The following is a 7,660-nucleotide window of genomic DNA, read 5'->3' on the forward strand; positions in this document are numbered from 1 at the left end:
TCTGGAAGATATTTTAAGTTGGCTTGAACACGCTGATTGGTAAGACCAGGATTGCTGAAAAGCAAATAAAACCTTGAGGGGGTTGGAGGAGACATTTTTTTTCTTTATTCTAAAGAATATATTAGCCTTCAGTTCACAAATAAATCACAAGTTCCAGAAAATCTGAGTCTCTTGCTTGAGCCTCTAACAGGGTATGAATAAATGTGTACCCTGTTGCAGCATGTGAGGGGAGTTAGAGATTTCTGCTTTGCTAACCCTGATGGCTGTGTTTGACTCTGTAGTTACCTTAGCCAAACCTGAGGAGTGTTTCATTAATTTGGGGAATGCCAGAGCTTTTGAAAAATTCAGTCTCTCACTCATATCACCTATTTTAATATCAGTATTATTCCAGCCAAGGGATGTTAAGCTATGTCAAGGCTTTGTGCCCAGGAGCAGCATTTCAGGTGTTTGTGTGCTGCAAGGCAGTGCAGTGCATTTCTTGCAGTACTTGACTGGCCTGCAGAGTCCAGTAATGCTGATTTTCTGTGTTGGCAGAATAAAAAAAAGTTAACTCCCTCTTTTAATTCAGATATTTCTATTTAGACCTGAGTTTCCCAGTCTGTGCTGCCTGTGCCCTCCCTCAGCACTGCTGGCAGCAGGGGTACAGTGCATCAAGCACAGGCAGTGCTCAGCTCTCCTGGTGACATTCATGTTCTCAGTGACCAGGTCTTTTGGGGGCAGGACTAAAGAAGCCTAACTATTACCAAGTACTGGGAACTGAGTCTTTGGAAATCTTTTAAGAACCTTTTGGTTCACTCTAAAAAAATATCTGACCACTTCTGACAAATGCTGGGAGTTTTACAATCTGGTTTTCTGCAGGAATCCTCACTTACTTTCTATAGATTACTTGGTCTCTGTGTGTGTGTTTTCCTCCACTAGAAATCTCTGAGCTGACTGACAGACTTAAACTTAGTCTATCACAGGTTTGAAGTCCTAAAAGATAATTAAATTCCTGTATGTTCTCCTGGAAATGGTCAGTCAGATGTAAGAGACTAGTGTTGGAACTTTCCCAGTAATAGTTTTAATAACTTCTGGACTCTGCTTTGGCATGGACTTAATGATCCCCTCATATCCTCCCCAGCCTAATGAATTTTATGACAGTTAAAACCTCAGTGTGATTGAGTTGATGGGGTTTTTTTTATTTAAAAGGTCGTCCAAGAGACACCAACAAATAACAAGCAGAATTTCTCCATAGCTTTTGCTGATCGAACAGATAATTTTTCTTCTGGAGTGCCTGGGGGTTTGGATCCACACTGAGCTGATGGAAAGCAGTCTTTGGCACAATTCTCAGATGTTCATCATGGGCTTTCAAACAGACCTCTGATTCCACCTCCTAAGTCACTTTGGTTAAATTTGTCTTTCAGAATTAATTTTAAACCCAAACAATAATTTTTCTAGTTGCTGAAATAGCCTGTCTTTTTTTTCTTTTCCTTCAGAAAACGTACATCCCCAGCACACAGACAGAAAGAGAGAAATGCTTAAATAAGTCAAAGATGCCATTTTGGGACTAAACTATTCTTAGCATTTACAAGGAGGAAATTATTTAATAGACCTAATCATCTGTGTTAGTTAAAGAAATTCACAGTAAGACATTTACAGGATTGTGGTTTAAACTGTACATTCCTTGAGGCTTTTTGTTTTTATCTATAAACCCTCACTCTGATGTCTGGGGCACTTGAAATGGCCCTAGGAAAACCAAGAGTCAGGAGAGCCCACTAGGTTCTCTGGGTGCTCAGTTTGTAGGGGATGTGTCAGAAAACACCAGCCCCATCCAAAACAACTGGCACTCACATGTATAGACACATTTGTCACTGTTGGGATAAAAATATGTCAGTCTTTAAGCACAGGGTTTCTTTAACCAAGGTTGTCTGTAATTATAAATCAAACATCACATAGCATAGCTGGAAATGCTCCTGGTTTTGTCATTCCTGATGATTCCATCTGCGCTGTCTCTCTTGTCATTCATGACTCCTTAAATCAACCATTGTCTTCATATATGCTGAGACTCTTGATTCTAAGCATATGAAAAAACTCTTCAAATCTTGAACCCAAAATCATATTTAGCATGAATGCTGTTTGCACCCCAACTAGGAAAGCTGGGAAACGCTTGCTCTGCTCCCAGTCTCAGCAAAGCTCTAACAGCCACCAGGCTGTGCTGAGAAAGAAATGAGATTCTTTAGAATTTAGACTGGAAATCATCTGAGGACAAGACCGTGTGAATTTGCTTCACCTGTGGTGTGTTCCCCATGGCTGGGTGGGCTCTGAGGAGCTGTAACCCACAGCAAAGTGTTTGGGACACAAACCCTGGCCCAGCTGGCCCAGCTCCATGGCCTTTCTCACCCAGCAGGGAGCTGGGGATGTTCTTGGAGCTGGGAGGGCTCAGCCACAGGAAGAATGTTTAGCTGGGGCCACCCATCAAGGCCCCCAACACGATCCCAAAGGAAGGCAAGGAGTGTTCTCCCACCACCGGGATCCAATTATCCCGTGGAGAGAGGCTGCGGAAGGTGAGGAGGAGAAGGGCCCTGGAGCACTGCAGTGCCTTGCTTTCTCAACTCTGAAAGGAGTTTTGAGCTTCAGCTGTTGCCAGCAGTTTTATTAATGGCTAGCTGCTGGTTGAAGCTTCAAGTTGAAGACTTGGGATGTTTGAGCCTCGTGGGATTTAGTTATTTCTCAATGCTGAACAAGACCTAGAAGAAGTGATACTTGTGTGGGCCAGCAAATAGCAAACCTCAAAGCTGGGAGAAAAGTTCTCCCTACCAAAAGAAGTGCTCACAAGTTTGATTTTAGGGTGTTTTATTATTTTTCTGTTTGGAGACTTTTTTTTCCTAAAGAAATAATCTAGACAAAGTGGCGTTGCTCCCAAATCTAAAATCAGTTTGGCATATCTTTGCTCCTCAGCTTTTTTTTCCCTCTTCTGGGCATCTTCAGAAGGACATTGAACATAGAGAATTGGAAGGAATGGGTAATTTGTTATAGGTGACTGAAATATGTGAGGAAAATTAGATGTACTTAGTAGACAAAGGTCAGAATTAACATTTATGTATCTGAACACATACGTTTAGAGGAAATGGTGTGTTAAACCTGAACCTCTATTAGTAATGATCACAAAATTCGAATAAAACATTTTCATATTGGGAAACAGGCTTTTCTCACCAACTTGTTGCATGTTGGCCGTTCTGGTATCCCCAGCTATTTGAGGTAATCTTCAGAGAGAACCCTATTTCTGAAAACACTGGTCCCAGATGAACAGCCAAATTCAAATGCTTTGCTGATCTGATTTTCAGACTCTAGATCTGAAGCTTTTAATTTTTGTTCTGTGTGCGGACCCTGAATCCCTGAAACATGTGTGATTCACTTAGAATTAATCTTGTCTCCCTGCACACTATTATTTTCTCAATAGCTTTATTTCCTCCCTCCTCACCCCTCCCAAAATGAACAGAGGCTCTACTGTATAAAAGGTATCCCCTCCTGGCACAAAGCACTTGCAGCTTCATTCTGGTGCGAGGCTATTGCTGACCAGGTCAGCCTTTCAGTGAGCTGACCCAAATCCTACAATCCCCTCAAAAATACGTCTAAACCTCCCTGTCTGATTTCCATCAAGGATTGGGATTCTGAGGTCTGGTTGCTTGGGTTTATTTATTTTGTTCCAGTTCAGCTTTTCAGCACATCACAAACACATTTACAAATACCTTGAATTATGCATTTCCCATGGGGTGAAGGATCTTTAGTCTAAACCCTCTGTATTTTCTTATATCTTATTCTGGTGCTGTTACTCCCCAAATGGAAGGTAGCTGTAAAAGCTGATTTAACACAGCACCATAACACAGTCCACGGTTTCTGGGGACAGGAAGGCAGGGGTTGCAATGTTTGGGGGTTTGGTGGTTGAGGGGTTGCAATACAATAAGACTTGTATTTTCCTCTGCAATAAACCCTAAAGCCCACAATGTGTAACCCGCCAGAACGAGTTACCTAATGATTATTTCCAAGGGATCCGTGATTTGCAGGCGCCATCATCTGGGCACAGCCTCTGTTTGCAACTGGAATTAATGGAGACTCAGAGATACAAACTTTGGAGCCTCGGCAAATCTGCAAATGGTTCCTACTAATAAAACAGCGTTTTTCTCTAAATAAATACATGTGTCTGTACCCCCCACAACACACACACACTCTCTGTGAGTGTTTAGAGATGATAAATACTAGACAGTAAAGATGGATTAATCCTTTCTTAAAGATTTAATTATGTTCTGGGCTGTTGGGACTAAATCCATTAAATCAAGATGGAATTTCTAATCTATCAGCATGTCTACTCCAAGCATCTGTGAGATACAACCCCCCCTGGCTCCAGGCCATGAGACCTTCCCAGACTGTTGGTTCAACTTCTTGCCTCTTGGGTGTTGTGCTCACTGTTCTTTTCACCACTATCTGTTGGAGAGTAATACAGGATTAAAATTGGGTTAAATGGGAACCCAAACCATCTTTTCATGCTCAGGAGTTTCAGTCATTTATCTGATGGTGAGGAAGGGAAGACCACCCTTTTGTCTTCAAAAAAATTACCCTTTGTTCACCCAGTGCAAGACAAGTCTTTGCTTCCTGAGCCTCTGGGAGAGGAGCAGAAACTGAACTTGTGTGACTTCAGGCACAGCAGCCAGGGCAGGGTTCAGGAACTTCCTTCTGAGATAATAGTTTCTTCCACAATGATCTGAAGAGCCTGGGTTTCATTTGCTTTTCTTTTTTAAAATCTTTTCCATGCTTTTTGGGCGATCTCCTCTGACAAAAGAGTTCCAGGGCACTGATGTTTCACAGTGGTTTCCATGGCTTTGACAAGAACAGGACAATGGGCAGTTTGACCCCAAAGGTAAAATCCTCGCAGCTCTGAAGTTGATAGCACCTCCTAATACCTCTGCTCTGGATATATTACCTTTGCAGAGTAATTCAAATGGATAAATATCTAATGAAACATAAGAAAAACATTGGATTTTAAAATGAGAACCACTCTGGAAACAGCAGAATTGGTGTGCTGGGACAAAGCAGATCACACGCACATGTTTTTGCTGTTCCTTCCCTCCTGCTTTCTTTTCTAAAATTCCTATTGGTCCCATGAGGAGCAGGAGAATAAACCTGTTGTCAGTTTTATTGCAGAGCTGGCTGCCTAAACTGATGTCTCACTGCAACATGGTTATAAAAAGGAAAAAAAGAAAAACTGCCAAAAAGCCTTGCTGATGTAAATGATATTCCTGTTGGAAGACTCTCCAGGAAAGGGCCTCTGAAGCAGGAGAAGCCTAATACATACAGCAGTATTTTCAAAACACCGACTTAAAAATTTAAAGCCCTATGGCTTTTTTTTCCCTGCTGTAAACTGTGAGCAGAGCTGCCCGGGCTCTGCTCTGAAGAGGATGGAAAGAACAGATCAACACAGTAAACCACGGCTGTCTGGTGGTGATATGGTGATATGAATTTTAAATTAACCTGCAAGACAAATAATTTTCCATACTTTGGAATGCAGCCTGACATAAAATTTTCATTTACATGTTCGTTATAGCTTCAGGAAATTGCCATCACCGACACCCCTGATTTCTAGTACCCAACATATGATGTTCTTTCTTCTCTTTCTCCTTCTCTCAGGGAGGCATTTTGATGATATAACTCCTTGTGTCATTCTGATGAGGCACATTGTTGATACAAACTGTCCCAAGGTCTGGCATGACTGCTCAGTTGTAGGCTGTGTGTGCTCTCTCCCCAGGAATCACTGCACCCTTTTCCAAAGTCAGGCTTGTCATGTTGTGTTTGAAAATGTCAATACACTTGGTAATTTCATTAAAATCTTAACGTTGTCTTGGGTTTGCATAATTAGGATGGAAATCTCATGAGAATATTTTTCCCTGTAATATATCCAGGCACAGAGCAATACCAATACAAAGCTCACTGAATTCACGTACATTAAAATGAAAAATAACCAGGGAAAGGTACTGATTTCTACTTGTCCAGAGTTCAATTTGGTTTATTTTGGGACCTACATAGTGAGCTGTTCATTTGTTGCATTCATTCCAAGTGGCCTGTCACTGATGAGATACCAGGCTTCCCAGAAGACAGTTCAAGGGATAAGTCATGATCTCTCAGAGCCCTTAATGCCACCTGTGAGCCACAACTGCAGCTTCTGTGCAGTCCCAGCTCTTGCCTGTTCTTCATTGCCAGCGCTCCCTTCAAAGGGGATTTAATTACCAACTTTCCCTGCTCTCTGCTTGAAATTTTAGAAAAAACAAAACGTGTAAGGATCCATTTGACCTCTGTTCTGAAAAGCAGTGATGTGAAATGAATATTTGTTGGACTATTGATCTTTGCTTGTTCTTAAATACACTGCAGCCTTAATAAATGCCTTTGGTCCATCCCTCAGCTGGTGTAAATTACCACGGCTCAATGCAGCTGAGCAGATTTACATCATCTGAAGACGCAGTCCTTGGCATGTTGGAGCAGCCTGCTTTTCGAGAACCTGGCAGTTAGTGTGCCATGGATAGCATTTACAGCACCTCTCACCCTGCAAATCCAGTGCTGGCCTGCTGTGATCAGGTAATTTTGGGAAAGAAGGGCAAGCACCCTTGCTTTGTGCGGTGGTTTGCATCCTGTTCTCTGTGTTGCTTTGCTTGGCTCATGTGAAACAGTGGAGCAAGGGTGATTTTTGGGGGGTCTGTACACCCCACAGCCCTCGTGGCACAGGTTGGGAGGGCTCCCTGTGCTGCCCTTGTGCTTGCTGCTCCTCACCCCTGAGCCAACCCCACTGCCAAAGCTATTCAGTGTGCAAGTGCTCTTACTTTTATGGGCGCTTTATGACTCTTCTGTGTGGAACATATAATTTTAATGGGTGGAAATCAAATTAACTCTAAACCCCACTTGACTAGTGCTTCTTGTGAAGACAGTGGAAATTCTGTTTGCTGCATTCCCAGCTCTCCAAACCGTGGTAACCTCTTGGCCTCCAGTGCTTGCTATGTGCAATGGGAGTCCAGGAGTCTGTACCATTTCATTCTGCTTTGCTATTTCACCACAGTTAGGATTTTCATAAAGTGAAGGACTCAACTAAAATACTGTCTCACTCCCACACCAGAGCAGCACACGTGCACATTGATGGAGAGAGGACTTATCTCCATTTGCAAGCTGCTAATTGTGAAGTCTTGCAACATAACAGGGATTGTGCTGGGATATAGAAATTCTAACTAAGACACAAATCAAGACAGACTTTGAATTTTAAGAAACCTTTGTCCAGTATTTGGCTGTATTCCTCTGCCATTTGAGATAGTCAAAGGGAGTTGGGAATAATTGATCCAATATAAATCTCTGACTTCAGATGCCTGCCCTCTTCTTGCATGTCTGATCTCCTCTTCCAGGCCTGCTGTATACCTCTGATTTGTATGCATTTCTGTGCTTTTACCTTTTCCAAATAGTTTCTGTTAACTGGTTGTAATATAAGCAAAAATCTGCAATTAAATGTTATATTGATTTACTCATTAAGTATGGCAATTGTTAGGTAACTGTATGTTGGTAAACACTATTTGGCATCTCTAAAATGAAAAATAGATTAAGATTATAAAAGATCATAAAACATTCTGAAGACTGTTCCTGTATCTGTTGG

At 42.0% G+C, this 7,660-nt stretch overlaps 1 long non-coding RNA gene across 1 annotated transcript in view; it reads left to right on the forward strand.

Moving 5' to 3' along the window:
• Nucleotides 1–6,577, forward strand: part of LOC108446742 — a 97,562-nt gene extending 90,985 nt beyond the window's left edge. The window contains exon 5 of the long non-coding RNA XR_001862037.1: nt 6,431–6,577. This is a non-coding gene — a long non-coding RNA (uncharacterized LOC108446742). The remainder of the gene's footprint in view (nt 1–6,430) is intronic.
• The last annotated feature ends 1,083 nt before the right edge of the window (nt 6,578–7,660 follow it).

The sequence above is a fragment of the Corvus brachyrhynchos genome, unplaced genomic scaffold (assembly GCF_000691975.1).
Source record: "Corvus brachyrhynchos isolate BGI_N302 unplaced genomic scaffold, ASM69197v1 scaffold5, whole genome shotgun sequence".
Classification (NCBI taxonomy): Eukaryota; Metazoa; Chordata; class Aves; order Passeriformes; family Corvidae; genus Corvus; species Corvus brachyrhynchos.